At 39.8% G+C, this 13954-nt stretch overlaps 1 protein-coding gene across 1 annotated transcript in view; it reads right to left on the bottom strand.

Moving 5' to 3' along the window:
- Positions 1 to 12826, bottom strand: part of RAB11FIP3 (RAB11 family interacting protein 3) — a 214908-nt gene extending 202082 nt beyond the window's left edge. The window contains exon 1 of the mRNA XM_050968147.1: positions 12786 to 12826. The gene's annotated coding sequence lies outside the window, so the exon portion shown is untranslated. The remainder of the gene's footprint in view (positions 1 to 12785) is intronic.
- Positions 12827 to 13954: the final 1128 nt, after the last annotated feature.

Below are 13954 nucleotides of genomic sequence, written 5' to 3'. Positions count from 1 at the left end.
TCCCAATATTGCCAATTAAGTGCAGCTTTATGATGGTTCAGTGAGGCTCTACTGCAAACAGAAATATCACACTGAAAATCCATTTGAAACAGGAAGGCTCAATGTCTTTGAAATGGAAAATGAAAAAGTTGAAAGGAGCTTTTTTGTGGGCATTTGACAGTATCCTGTTTTGTATGACTTATTAATTCAATCACCAGTGAAGTCTCACTATGCCTTAAGGTTTTCATTTAGCTAGTTAAGCAGACGGCTGTAGTAAAAAAAAATGCTGTCAGAGTATTTTCATTCAGTTAATGCTGCACTGAAAATATGCTTTACAGTCAGACAGGAGATGGAAACTCCCTGGCATGTGTTAGAGAAAGAGTTGTTGAAAATATGAAATATTCAATTCCCTGGGGATAGATTTGTGAGCAAGCATGTTTAACAAAATGAATACAGTAGCAAGATATCAAAATCGGGAATCCTGTTATACATGTCCATATAGCATAAGAGATGCTCATTTCTAGAGCTGATGATTCCTATGGAATTTTAAATGTGAGTTTGTTTTTCCTTGTGTTCAGAGCTAACTGAACGTGCTTTGACCACAATATTTCAAACACATCACACTACCAGATAAGAATGTTTATTTATGTAGCAACAGTGGGGAGGAGAAATGGTAAAAAAACCAGTTTGACGGGATTCCAAAGGTAAAAAAGTACTTAGTTGTTCCCAAAATGAATAAAGAATGAGAATATAATACTGTCTAAGGAAATTCAAGGGTCCATTACAAATAGAAGCACTGTAGCAATATGGGCAAGGAAAACCTATACAACAGACATCCCTAAACAAGCTAGGGGGAGTATAGTATTCAGTTACCTACTTCTCAAAAGTAACATGAGCTACCAGTTTTCTGCAGACTTATTCTCCTATGCCAGATGGAAAGGACAACAATAGGCCAGGATTCCACTTCTAACCAGCAACAGTTGATGCCATAACAGCTACTAAAACAGAACTAAAACAGTGTACCCGATGCCTCAGATAGGAAACATGAAATCCTGAACTCGGGACCCAGTGAGTTCCTAGTAAGGAGGAATGGCTTTTCAAGTTGTTTTTTTTTTAAATTTTATTCTAAGTATTTGTGAGGGTTGGAACCATCTGACTGACAGGAGGCAAGGAAACCTAGTGCCACCACAAAACTCTAAAGGGAGACAATGTCAGATTTATTTCTTACCATTTTAGTTCTCTCAGAGCCCAAAACATACTTTCGTTTGTTTGCTGAAAGTGCCTAAACATGCCAAACTTGCTCCCACCAGCAAACGTGCTCGACACCAAACCGGCTGCTGCCGCCATCTTCTTCTCAAACCTACAAGGAGATTTCATGCCATGCAGCATAAAATGGATACAATCCAGGTAACAATTGCTTCTTCATACTCAGCTGTTGGGCGGGTGGGGGGAAAAAAGAGGGTGGCATAGAGAAGAAGCGCTCACTATCTTAGATACTAAAATGGACATAAATCAGAAAGCCATCTACCCACCCTTAGACACATTGCTACAAACCAATCTAAAGATATATTCCTCATTAAAAGGAAAAATAAAGAACGAACATAGACTGGAAGCATTTGAGAACGCTGATTGAACAATATTAGCATTGTAAACCTGCCTGAGGGATTAGAAGGAAAGGATGCAGCTGGGTTTTCCTGGAAATTGGCTGCCAAGGATTTTGAAACAAAGACGGGAATGACCAGATAAGTGTCGAAAGATTTTTTTTAAATTCATGTTAGAAGACCAACAGCTTGAAGCACATGATCATCATCATCAGGAATTAAGGCAGTCACTTCACCTGACATGTACAAGAAATAATCTTTTCTCCCTAACGTCATGCTGTTGAGCTACAGTCTTGGGCTGACTCACACAGTCACAGAAGAAAAAATAAAATAAATAAATAAAAAAAAAAATCTAGATGTGTGCACCAAGCAGCAGCAGATGACTCTTCTACCCACAAACTGCGGGTTGCAGCTACCAGGAAGTCATTTGTTCTGTGACATGAAGTCAGCTGGGCGGACAAACACTTATTTAAGAGTACAAAAGGAATCTCAGCATCTGACAACAATCAATGGCTAACAATTTTATTCTCTGATTTTAAGTGTGGAAAGGAATATTATGCATGCAATTGGTTGTTTAGCTGTTTAGGTGTGTAATGATATAAACAACTTTGAAAGCAATCTTAATGACATACTTCTAACTTTGAATCATTTCCTGCAGATGAGAATTGTTGTACAAAAACACGTTTTGATTGTAGTGAATAAAATACCTCCCAAGATGACCCCGCTGCCCTTTGATTAGTGAATCTATTAGACAATAGTACGGTTCTTCTAGGGTCATTCCATTGAGGGTAGGAAACTGTTCCCCAAGTAAACATCCACTTTATTTTATATAGAGGATATTATCCTGTAGGTATGGCAACGGTTAAATATTTTTTTACAGTAGAACCTCAGAATTACAAATATCAGAGTTACGAACTGACCAGTCAACCACAAATCTCATTTGGAACTAGAAGCACACAATCAGGTAGCAGCAAGACAAAAAAAAGTAAGGGCAGTACTGCGTTAAATGTAAACTATTAAATAAAAAGAAAGGGAGGGATTTAAAAAAAAATTTGACAAGGTAAGGAAACTGTTTTGGTGCTTGTTCCATTTTAAATTAAGATGGTTAAAAGCAGCATTTTTCTTCTGTATAGTAAAAGTTTCAAAGCAATATTAAGTCAATATTCAGTGGTAAACTTTTGAAAGAACAACCATAACATGTTCAGAGTTACAAACAACCTCCATTCCTGATATATTCGTAACTTAAATTTTACAGTAGTTGTAAAATTGCTGCTAGTATAGTGTCTCTTTAAGCACTTTCATAGCTGAGAGGCTGAAAAACATAGGATTACATTTTAGCAAGGAAATCAAAGCCTGAATAGATGATTGATTGGAAGCTAGCTCAGGTAATAGCAAAGCACACCTGACATAACAAAAAAGAACACTGCCTCAAAAGCAGCTGGCCTGGACTCTCACCACACACTTGTCCCCTCAAACTCTGCTCTGAAACAAAAAAAAACAAAAGCCACAAGCCTTGATTAAGGCTTAAAATCTTCACGCATTCTCTGATAGCATTCTGATGAGAGATTAAATAGAACTCCAAGATGGAGTGTATGCATTATACAGAAAGCTGCAGTCTGGCATTAATCAATGCCAGTCCTAAATTTTTCTGTCAGTGATTGGGAATTTTTTCGTTGTAATAATCTTTCCAAATACTTTCCATCTCTTTTCTTTAATCCATATTTTGGCCACCACCAGACAGAAAAGCAAAGCTCAAGTAGTTTGAATCAGACACTTATCTACCCATATTAGGCATGTCATATGTACCCATCACCATATAATCAAGACCTGAAGAAACATTCTACCCTGAGCAAAGGATTAAAAAAGGAGTTTAAAAAGGGTAGGGAACTCAGGCCTGACTCTGTGCCTTTCAAGTCTATAGTTTTGCCACTGACTTTGGGGAGCAAAGGATCAAGAATAAATCTGAAAAGATACACCCTCTCTCTTCCCCCACCCATCCCCAGATTTCAACAAGTGCAGCTATAATCTGAAAAGGGACTCAAAAAACGGCAACATGAGCACCCATGTTTCTTCCAGTTCATGGAGTCCACAGCAACTTTCTTCAGTCTACAAGTAAACAGATTTTTCTAATTGCCATCCCCACAAACATGACTAACTGATCTGCAAGCTAAGCAGTTAATCGATCTGTAGGCCAAATTATTGAACATTTATATGAGGTAGCACCTAAAGCCACAATCAGACCAGGGCCCACTATGCTAGGCACTGTAAAGACGCAAGGACAGTCCCTACCTCAAAGGGCCCCAGTTTTCTAAGATCCAAATCAACTGAAACTGGCTCCTAAATAAGCCAAAAATAGACTTGTCAGCCCTCCCCCCTGAAGAGCTTATTAAAGCTCATAGGGGCCCCTTAGAAGCCCCCTAAGGCCCCATGGATCCCCAGTGAGCATAAAGCTGGCAGGCAGGGGAGGCCCTTACCCCAACCCACAAGCATGGCAAGTGATCATATTGCCCACCCCCCATCACTACAGTAGCTAAGCACCCCTCAAAGTTTAGTGAATTTATCCTCAACACCCCAGGAAGGTAGAGAAGTACCCCCCCACACACACATTTTACAGAAAAGGAAAAGTGATGCACAGAGAAGTTAAGCAACTTGGCCAATGTCATGCAGGAAGTATGTGGTAGAGCCAGGAATTGAACTCTCATCTCCCAAGACCCAGTCCAGGGACTTGGCAGACAAACAGACAATCTGTCCTCTGCACATTCACTAGAAGGGCAGAGTTCTCTATGCCAGTCTCAGACACACAAACCAGTCTTGCCCCTTGGTCCCCTCCTTCCCTGCACGGCAGAATTCCAGGGCCAAATGCCAACCCCAGCAGTTACTAAACTCCCCCCCAAAAAAGAGAGGTCCAGGACTCCCAAATCCCTTCAATACTCCTCATTTCTCACAGCACAACTCTACTTTCTGTCCCCTCCCAAACACTACCGAGTTTATCTACCCCACAGCACCGGGAGGTAGGGAAATATATCCATTTCACAGGGTGTTGCGGTGGGGGGGCAATCCAGACAGCTTAAGACAAAAATTAGTGGCAATCTTCAAAAACTTCTGGTTTAAATGGACTTGCCAACTTCATAGATAAAAGTCTGTGACACAGTGGCGGTCAGAACCCAAGTGCTGGTCCATTTATTTAACCAAAGGGACCTCTTTTTCCTGCAGTTCCTTTCCCCATTCGTGCGCTCAGAGAGACCCGTTTTTGATACTACACACATCTCCATCTACTCCATCCATTTTGAAAAGAGGTGCTTTTAAAGTAAAAAAAATTCCCCATATTCCTAATACATATACTCCATAATAATCTTTTTAATAGGGCCTCTCTCATTTCAAAAGATAAAGTGACTTTCGTTTTCAGCGAGCTGTCAATAACTAACTTCTCATGATATAATTTGGATATTTCTTGGAGTATTCTGCCTCTGAAGTGCTTTTCCTGCGGCAGGAGAGAGAGAGAGATCCATGTCTGCTGGAGTTCCTCTACATAGAATGTTTTATTAATAATGATGTAATGCCTGTTGAAAGGGAGGCGGGGAAGCAGACTAATCACTACGGTAGATTTTCAGCCAACCCAACTCAATCTTTGAGGCAGCTGAATCATTAAAATTAATGGAAGTTTTGTCACTGAAAAGAGTAAGAGGGAAAGTGAAGTTTTGTATCAGCCGCACACTCAATTTAGCAGTTCAGAGGCAAGCTAGGCACTGTGAGTCTGTCTCGCTCTTTTACGCACTGCGCGCACACAAAACGTCTCTCTCACTGGAATTCTAGTTCCATTCCCAAAAAGCAAACACCAAAAATAAACAACCATTTAAACCTTTGAAAGTTGTTGCAGTGGCAGTACAGATGGAAGAAAAGTAAGTGCCTTTCACATTTAGATGATGTAAGAATCCACTTGTTTTCATATACTTCAGGGGGAAATATTAACTCGTTGAGTAACTAGGAATCTCCTTTCACAAAGTCAGACACAAAAGTTTGCAGATTTAAGGTTCACCGACAGATTTTTATATATTCTCTCTAAATTAGATTCTGGGGGCACTGTGATTTAAATTTAACTACCATAAGTAAAATACAAATATATCAGCAGTGATTCAAGAGGAACTTTAATCAAGAAGTCATAAGTCAGAGTATACTCTAGGCTCTCATCTATCATATAAAACAATGACCCATAAGTCTTGAAATAAGATGCTTTACTCTGATGGAACAACAAAAAAGAATGAATGTTTGTTGCAGTCCATGTTCTCCATTTCACAGACTAATGTGCAGATCCCTGGTTCTTTGGTTATACCTTTATGTTGTAAGCTGTGCAGTGGATACAAAGAAATGTGAACTGGAGAATACATAGTGAAACCACACCCAGGTGCAATTTCACCAGGAACACTGCCTTCTGTTCTGGGAACCTCATTACAAGAGATGTTCACAAATTGGAGGAAGTTCAGAGAAGGGTAACCAGAACTGATTAAATGGGCTGGAGGAAAGATGAAAAGTACTAAATATGCAAAGCTTGACTAAGCAACAGCTCATGAAAGAAGAAGAGAAGCAATATGGTTACCCAAGAAATATCTGAAAGATGTAAACATCAAGGGCCAGGGTAGATTATAACAAGAGGATCTAACTAGGAGTGATGGGATATAATACAATCTCATTATTAGAAAAACAAAACAAACAAAAAAATCCAACAACAGTAAAATGTGTTAGGATGTAGGCCACTCTCAAGAGAAAGCAAAGAAGCTCTATTGATTGGCACATTTAAAACTAGACTAGACAAACTGTAGGGGGTTAATCCGTCATTTAACCTAGGTGGCTAGATCACATTGTGTAACAGGCCTTTTCCATCTCTATTTTTTATTATTCTGTTCAGAGGGAGAAGCCTCCAACCAGTAATCTTTTGAATCAAAAAAGTGTATTTTTTTTCCTTCAAATCACAACATATAAAACAAAACTTGTCAGAATGCAAAGTTCCTGCTCCACTTTGCTGCAGTGATTTACACTGGTTCATTGTGCATTGCATAAAAGCCTTTTCTGAGTTTTAAATTTGTTGGTATTTGATTAGCATCCCCTTCTTTTTGTATAGAAAGAGAACATAGGAACACCCAATTCACCCTCTCTGTACCATTTATTTTATATAACTATTACATCCCCTCTTATTTACTTCCTCTCTGAACTCAAGTTTAAGCTGTTTAATCTCTCCCCATAATAAAAAAAAAAGTCTTTCCATGCCTCTAATCTTAGGCATCACCCATTGTGGCCCCCTTTTATTTCTCTGTATCTTTTTTTGAAATAGGGTGACCACGAATGAATACAGTATTCCATGTGAAAGCATGTTGTTGATTTATGTAATAGCATTATAATATATTCAGTATTTCTCTCCCATTCTTTATCCATACTTCTCTTTTTTAAGACACAAACACAATTCTTAATTTTTTAAAATAAAGCTGTCCCAGGTTTTTAAACCATAATCACATAAGAAATTTAGTAATGTGCAGTATATGATTAGTTCAAATTATTCCTTCTGAAGTGTATTGCCTTGCTTTTGACATCAATTTCATCTGACATTGTGCTATCCAGTCGCACTGCTTTATGTTCATCTAGGGTTCTCACCATGTTCTCCGGCCTGCACTATCCTAAACAATAGTGTCATTGTCAATTGTTGCCATCACACAGTTAATCCTTTTTAAAGGTACCTCTCATAGCACAGATCCACAGGGCACTCTACTGATAACTCTTTACCATTTCGAAAATTGACAGTGTATTCCTGTTCTTCGTTTTCCACCTCTTAATTTCTAATCCATGATAGCATTTTACCTCTCTCACCCCATAACTACAAAGTTCCTTTAATAGTGTCTTTCAAGGAACCTTGAAAGAAAAAGAAAAAAAAACACACAACATTTTTGAATGCCTTAATCAATCATATATACCTAGGGGGACCAGACATCCTGATAAAATCGGAACCATCCTGACATTTGGGTGGCAATTTGTCCCAATATTTCACTCTGCTGGCAGCACTGGTTTTGGCTTTTTTTTTTTTGGCTCCACTGGCAGACCCCCTCTGCTCCCCTATGTGTCCCGATACTTTCTTCATCTCATCTGGTCACCCTATATATGCCAGCTCTTTTATTCACTATTTTGAGGACATGCTCGAAAGAATTCTAATAGATCAGACAGACATGATTTTTGTGACAAAAATCATAGCTACTTTGTCCCCCTACTTTGATATTTATCTAGGTTTTATAACTAAATTATTGCATCAATCAACTAATCTGGCACAGCAGTAAACTCAGCAGTCTAAATTCCAAGTACCATCGCACCTTCTTTAAAGATAATAAGATACACCTACCTCCAGCCCTCCTGTACAGTTATCAATTTTTATTAGATACTGCAAGTTTTCGTAGTCACTCCATACTTAAGTTCCTTCAGAACTCTTGAGTGAATCCTGATTCTGACTACTTGTTTTTCTTAAAAATTATCAGTTGATTCCAGTGCCTCCTTTTTTATGTCTCAATCTATTTCAGTACCTCATCTTTATTGAGAAAATCAGGTATCTCTCTACCATCCTGCGTGGTGATGGCTGGTGCAAAGAAGTCATTTCTCTTCTCTACAAAATCATTATCCTCTCTAATGGCTCCATTTACTTTCTGGTAATCCAGTAGACCCACTAACAGTCTTGAAAATGTCCTGGTATTGATTTGCATATATATTTTTTCTTGCTTATGACTTGAAATTCTCCCCATTATACCATCTAATTTCCACTTTACCTAGCATTTTTTGTTCCTGTCCATTAGCTTCACCTAGGCTGGATTTCCATGTTCTAAGAATACCAAATAACTGCCTGTCCCTTTCCATTTAGCCACACTGTTTTTCCTTACCCTCTTGCTTCCTTTTTTATTCAGAGGTATGCATGCCATCCACAACTCCATTACGGATACTTAAAAAGCTTCTCGACATATCACGTGATTTTAGTTTTCTCAAAATTTGATTTTAGTGCTTAAAGAAAAAAAGCTTCCTTTGTTTTTAATCCCTCTAGGAAATTTCAGTGTCATAATGCTAGTCTGTTACTGTTAACTATTACTACAAGGCCATTGAGCCTAACTACACTATGGTCCCTATTATTTATTGGCTCAACTAAAGTTATTTCTTGAACCAATTCCTGCACCTCACTTAGGTCTCAGTTCTACGTTGCAGTACTTGCTGTTCCAGGAAGTAAATGTTGAAGGTGTCAAGAACTATATATAAAGCAATACATTTCTATACACAAGCTATACACTAACAGTGGTTCTCAGCCAGGGGTCCAGGGGCCCACAGGCAGGTTTCAGGGGGTCAGCCAAGCACGGCCAGCATTAGACTTGCTAGGGCCGAGTGCAGAAAGCCAAAGCCCACTGCACAGGACTGCATCCTGGAGCCCCGAGACCTACCACCCAGGGGCTCAGGCCGAAGCCTGAGCAATTTAGCTTCACGGTGCCCCCTGTGATGAGGGCCCTGAGCAGTTGCCCTACTTGGTACCCCTTAATGCCAGCCCTGGTTTTTATATGCAGAAAAACAGTAGGAGCACAGCTGGGCTGTGGAGTTTTTCTAGCATGTTGGTGGGGCCTCAGAAAGAAAAAAGGTGAACCCCTGCCCTATAATACATTTCAGCGTTGTCACTAATCATGAAGAGAGGGATAGCTCAGTGGTTTGAGCACTGGCCTGCTAAGCCAAGGGTTGTGAGTTCAATCCTTAAGGGGGCCATTTAGGGATCTGGGGCAAAAATCTGTCTGGAGATTGGTCCTGCTTTGAGCAGGGGGTTGGACTAGATGACCTCCTGAGGTCCCTTCCAACCCTGATATTCTATGCTCATCCAGAAGGATGAAAGCAGGATGTTCAGATGGGGGACATTACTGATAGACTTAAAAAAAGAAAACTTGTAAACTGAGCACAATTGATCTAGGAGCATGAAAACAGAACCCTGCATTTTGTCTCATGTTTAAAACATGATCATTTTTCCAAAGACATTGCAACAGTTTAAGCTGGTGCACTGATCAGACAGTAATAAATAGCACTACAAATAGATGATGCTAGAGAAATTAAAGGATCTCAAAGTGCTTTACAAAATTTTAATTAACTAACATCCCTAGGAGGTTGGTGTTCTTCAGTTTTCCTATCTGTAAAATGGGAATTACAGAAAGGATGGAAGACTTGAGCAAGGTGATACAGAGATAACTTCATCTTAAAATGAATTTGTAATTAATCTTAAAACTTGATTGCACTGTTAGCAAGTGCAAAAAAACCCACTTCTTTGTTGCACAGAATCTGTATGCCCTTATGTTCTATTGATTTGGATTGCTTAGTATAAAACTGTCATGTGATTTACATAGTTAAACAATAGTTTAATTTAGTTAACTATGTATAGTTAAACAAGTTAAGATTGCTAAGGCTCCATTTTAATTTTCATGCCTAAGACAACAACAACAACAAAAAAGTTGTGAGCAACCTGTAATGTTAATGGGTTTACCAAATATATTATCAAAACTGAGGGCCATGTTTGGATGGAGGGACTGTCTGCACCCTGTCTAGAGACAAGGCAAAGGAATACACACCTGAAGGGAAGGAAAATCCAAATCCCTCCTCTTTTTACTGTGGGCTTGAGTGTTTCATAATTTTGCACCACTTTGTCCAAAACATTTTCTACTACCTACTAGAACTACATTTTAAAATGTTTACAGTAAATGTTTTATAATGAAGTGCACTATATTTAACTTCTGGTAGTATTTTGCATTAGTTATGCATTCACAGGTTGAGTGTTTATATTTCCTCATAAGAATATGTTTAAGCAAAGAAACCTCCAGACTCATTTCTGAAGCCCGCTGGAAGAGTTTATTAGAATTCTGTAGTTTGTAAGGGGAGGGAAGGAAGAGAGCCCTACAGCTTCTACTGTAGTTTTCCCACAGATTTCCATTGGGATGTGGTTTACAACTCGTACTTCCAAGAATAATGTAAATATGTGGATGGAAACATAATGCCACAACTAGAGGTTAGGACTGGCTTGTCCCTCGGTCTTGTACCAAGCGGAGAACGGATGGAGCAGTGAGAACAGCACATGGCTCTTCAGCAAACCAGCCCACCAACCCAAGAGTTTTGGAGAAAGTTATCCAAGTGTGGAACAGAGGTAGGGAGGACAACAAAACTGAGTAATCTTTCATTCTCTGAAGTGAAGGTTTCATTACTACTTTATCTTTTGGGGGCTGTTAAGAGGCTATGAAATTTTCAAATAGATGACTTAAGCCTAGGAAAGCAAACGCTCCTTCCGATGAAGCTACACAGAAGTGTCATTTTGTTTATAAAACTTACCTTTGTCTCTGTCATTCCTATTATGCTACCTATTCAGGCATGTAACAAGTTGGTAACAACAACAGACTTACACACTATCCCTTAACCCAGTATATCACAGACTTGAGTTCCCTTCCCTTTTGTGACTTACAAGGACAGGAGATATTGGCTTGTTGCTGTTTTTATATGGATATATTCTAAAAACAATGGGTTTTTCTTAAATTAGAAAACAAGATTACAGATAACTTTTTTCCCCCAGAAGTTCAACATAGTGTGTGCTGTTTCACAGCAAATTATATCTTTATGTTCTAGGTCCCTACAGACCAGGTAAATCTCCTCACTGGATAAATACTCAGTCTTTTAAAGATGCATTTTTGTGTGCATATAATGTCTTTTTGAATATAGTTTTAGGTTTACGTAGGTATCAGTACAAACCAAAAATGAGATGAGATAACAACTGACTAATTTCTTCCTCCTTGTAGGAAATCTCAGCTACTAATTCACATTTTGGGTCATACCAGGTGACTTCATATTACACCATACCATATTTGATCTGCTGCAAAGGGATATATTGAAATCCAAACTCACCATAGTACAATACAATAGAAACAAGAAAAAGACTTACAAAAAAAAAGTTGTACCCATGAAAAACTGAGCTACTTAATATTGCGTTTAACAAGAGCAAGCAGATACAGAAAATATAGGGTCCACAAACACTAGCAAATGGCCTAAGTTAAATTGGGTTTGTAACACTTCATTAGCAAACGTGCTTGAACTTTAGCTCATTTTGATTTTTTCTCTTTGGTCCATATGATGCAATGCTTTACCTACTTTTTACTATTTGCCTCATTCTCATTTTTAACAAGTAAGCTTTCAAAACTCCCAGTTATCAAATTTTACTTTATTTTCCTCAGGAAGGTGCCTTATATGATACACATGCAAGTGTTTACTAATTGCCACAATTCTGGGCTGTAAGAAATCCAGAAAGATACAAGCTTATCAAGGCCCCATTGTGCACTTTTACCTAAATATCTGGCTTATATGAATAATCTGAAGAAGTTGGCCTGGATAAGCAAAGAAGTCTAAAATGCAATAGCAGGGTTCATAAATTAATGCATCAACAAATTGTCTTTCATAGAGTTGGGAGCCCACTCACTCAGAAATTCTACAGGTAAAGAGGGATATGGGTATATTACAGGTTCTCTAAATAATAATGGTTTAAATCCATCAGGCTGAGAGGTCAAGCTACTGAAAAAAAAAAAGAGATAAAAAGTAAGAAGGACCTACAAACCCATAACTAGCAAACAAAATTTCCCCCCATCAAAACATAAGAGAAATGTCCAGAAATCACAGGAAATGTGAGTGGCAATTTAAGACATTTTAAAAATAAGGGTATCAGTCTGTGTCTAAAATTCACATGAAATTAGAACAGCACCTAATTTGCCATACAATACCACATGCTACAATACCTAAGCACAATAGGAGGAGCACAGCATTGTGCAAGTGTAATGCTGGCTTTTGTCAATCTATAGACACCTCTCCCCCCTCTTAGAGTTATGACACTGATCAAAGTTAACAGAAGCTTTGCCCAAATCAGGACTACAGAAGAGGGACCTCAGGCAGACGCTTAACATTATTATAAATATACTGTTGGAAAATACATATTGAAAGTTCATTATAGGAGATGTAAGTCTTATGTACTATAAGACTTCAGTATTACAATACATACACACCATTTTTATGCACAAAAGAGAAATGTACCTGAACAACAGAACAGAGTGTTCCTTAGTAGGAGTGAAAAGAGTAACCATTCACAGGGACCTGGGCCTAAGTGAAGTACAGATGATAAATTAATTTTACCTGTTCTGCACCATAGACTGTAGCAAACTGAACAAACTCCTCTATCCTCACAAAGCCATCCCCATCTCGGTCTAGGGCATCAAATACAGCCTGGAGACGGGTCTCTTCTTCCTGACAGCCTAGAGAGTCATTAGTTATGGAATCAGGCTGAGCAAACTCCAGCGCCTGACTCAGGTTGCTAGAGGAATGGAAAGTGGGGAAGAGGTCCATCTCCTTGTCAATCTGGGAGAAATCCTGGGTATTTAAGGAGAGCGTCTCCTGGCAGCTTTGGGATATGTAATCTTCTGTCTCTTTAGTCCAAGGGGAAGTTGAAGTGAGTCCTTCAGAGGAGTTCTCCTCCTGGGAGGTCTCCATTCCTACGTAAAACTCCCCTTCTGCTTGCAGGATTTCGATGCTTTCAGGAAAGCTTTCTCCCTTGTTTGAATCCTCTGGACTTAGCCCAGCACTCCTGAGTGGTAGATCCCGAAGAGGAGAAGAAACAGCCTGGTCCAGCACAAGAGAGAAGAACTGCTCCTCCAAGTCTGTGATCTGAGCAGAGGCCAGTGCACCCTGCCCCAGAGAAAGGTTCAAATCAAAATCACTATGGGGGCACCCATGATGATTATCACCTGCACCTGACTCTTGTTCCAGGTCGCTGATTGGGTCGGTCGTGTCTTGGTCCAAGAGGCCGTTCTCCTGCTTTTCCATGCGGTATAAATACTCAATGGGCCTATCTGAGAAAAGCATAGGATCCGGCCCGGATAGCTTCATCTCTCCCAAAACCTGTTCTAGCACCACTGACCCGCTCTCCCTCTCTTGTAAAGAGGGCCCCAGGAACAAAGGGGCGTCCGGGAGCGACTCTCTGGGGACCAGCACCAGGTCTGGGCTAGGCAGCTGCCCTCTCTGCTCCATGATGAGATACCTCCCATTCTGCTCGGCAAACAGAGTCAGCAGCGATGCCCGCTCCGACTTGCTCCCTGGGTCTGAGAGAGTCATTAACAAATCCGGCTCCATTTTCATCAGAAACAAAAGGGATTTAATACAAATCACAGCGGCTGCTCAGCCCCTCTTGAACACAAAGGGCTGGGTCTGTGAGCGATCACTCCCCTGCCGTCTCCCCGCGGCAGAGCTCGGGTCTCCCGGAGAGCCCACCACAGAACCGCTGCATTGCTGCTACTCCTTGGAGCCTC

Source organism: Gopherus flavomarginatus, chromosome 9 (assembly GCF_025201925.1).
Source record: "Gopherus flavomarginatus isolate rGopFla2 chromosome 9, rGopFla2.mat.asm, whole genome shotgun sequence".
Taxonomy (NCBI): domain Eukaryota; kingdom Metazoa; phylum Chordata; order Testudines; family Testudinidae; genus Gopherus; species Gopherus flavomarginatus.
This window is presented reverse-complemented; position numbering and strand designations above follow the sequence as displayed.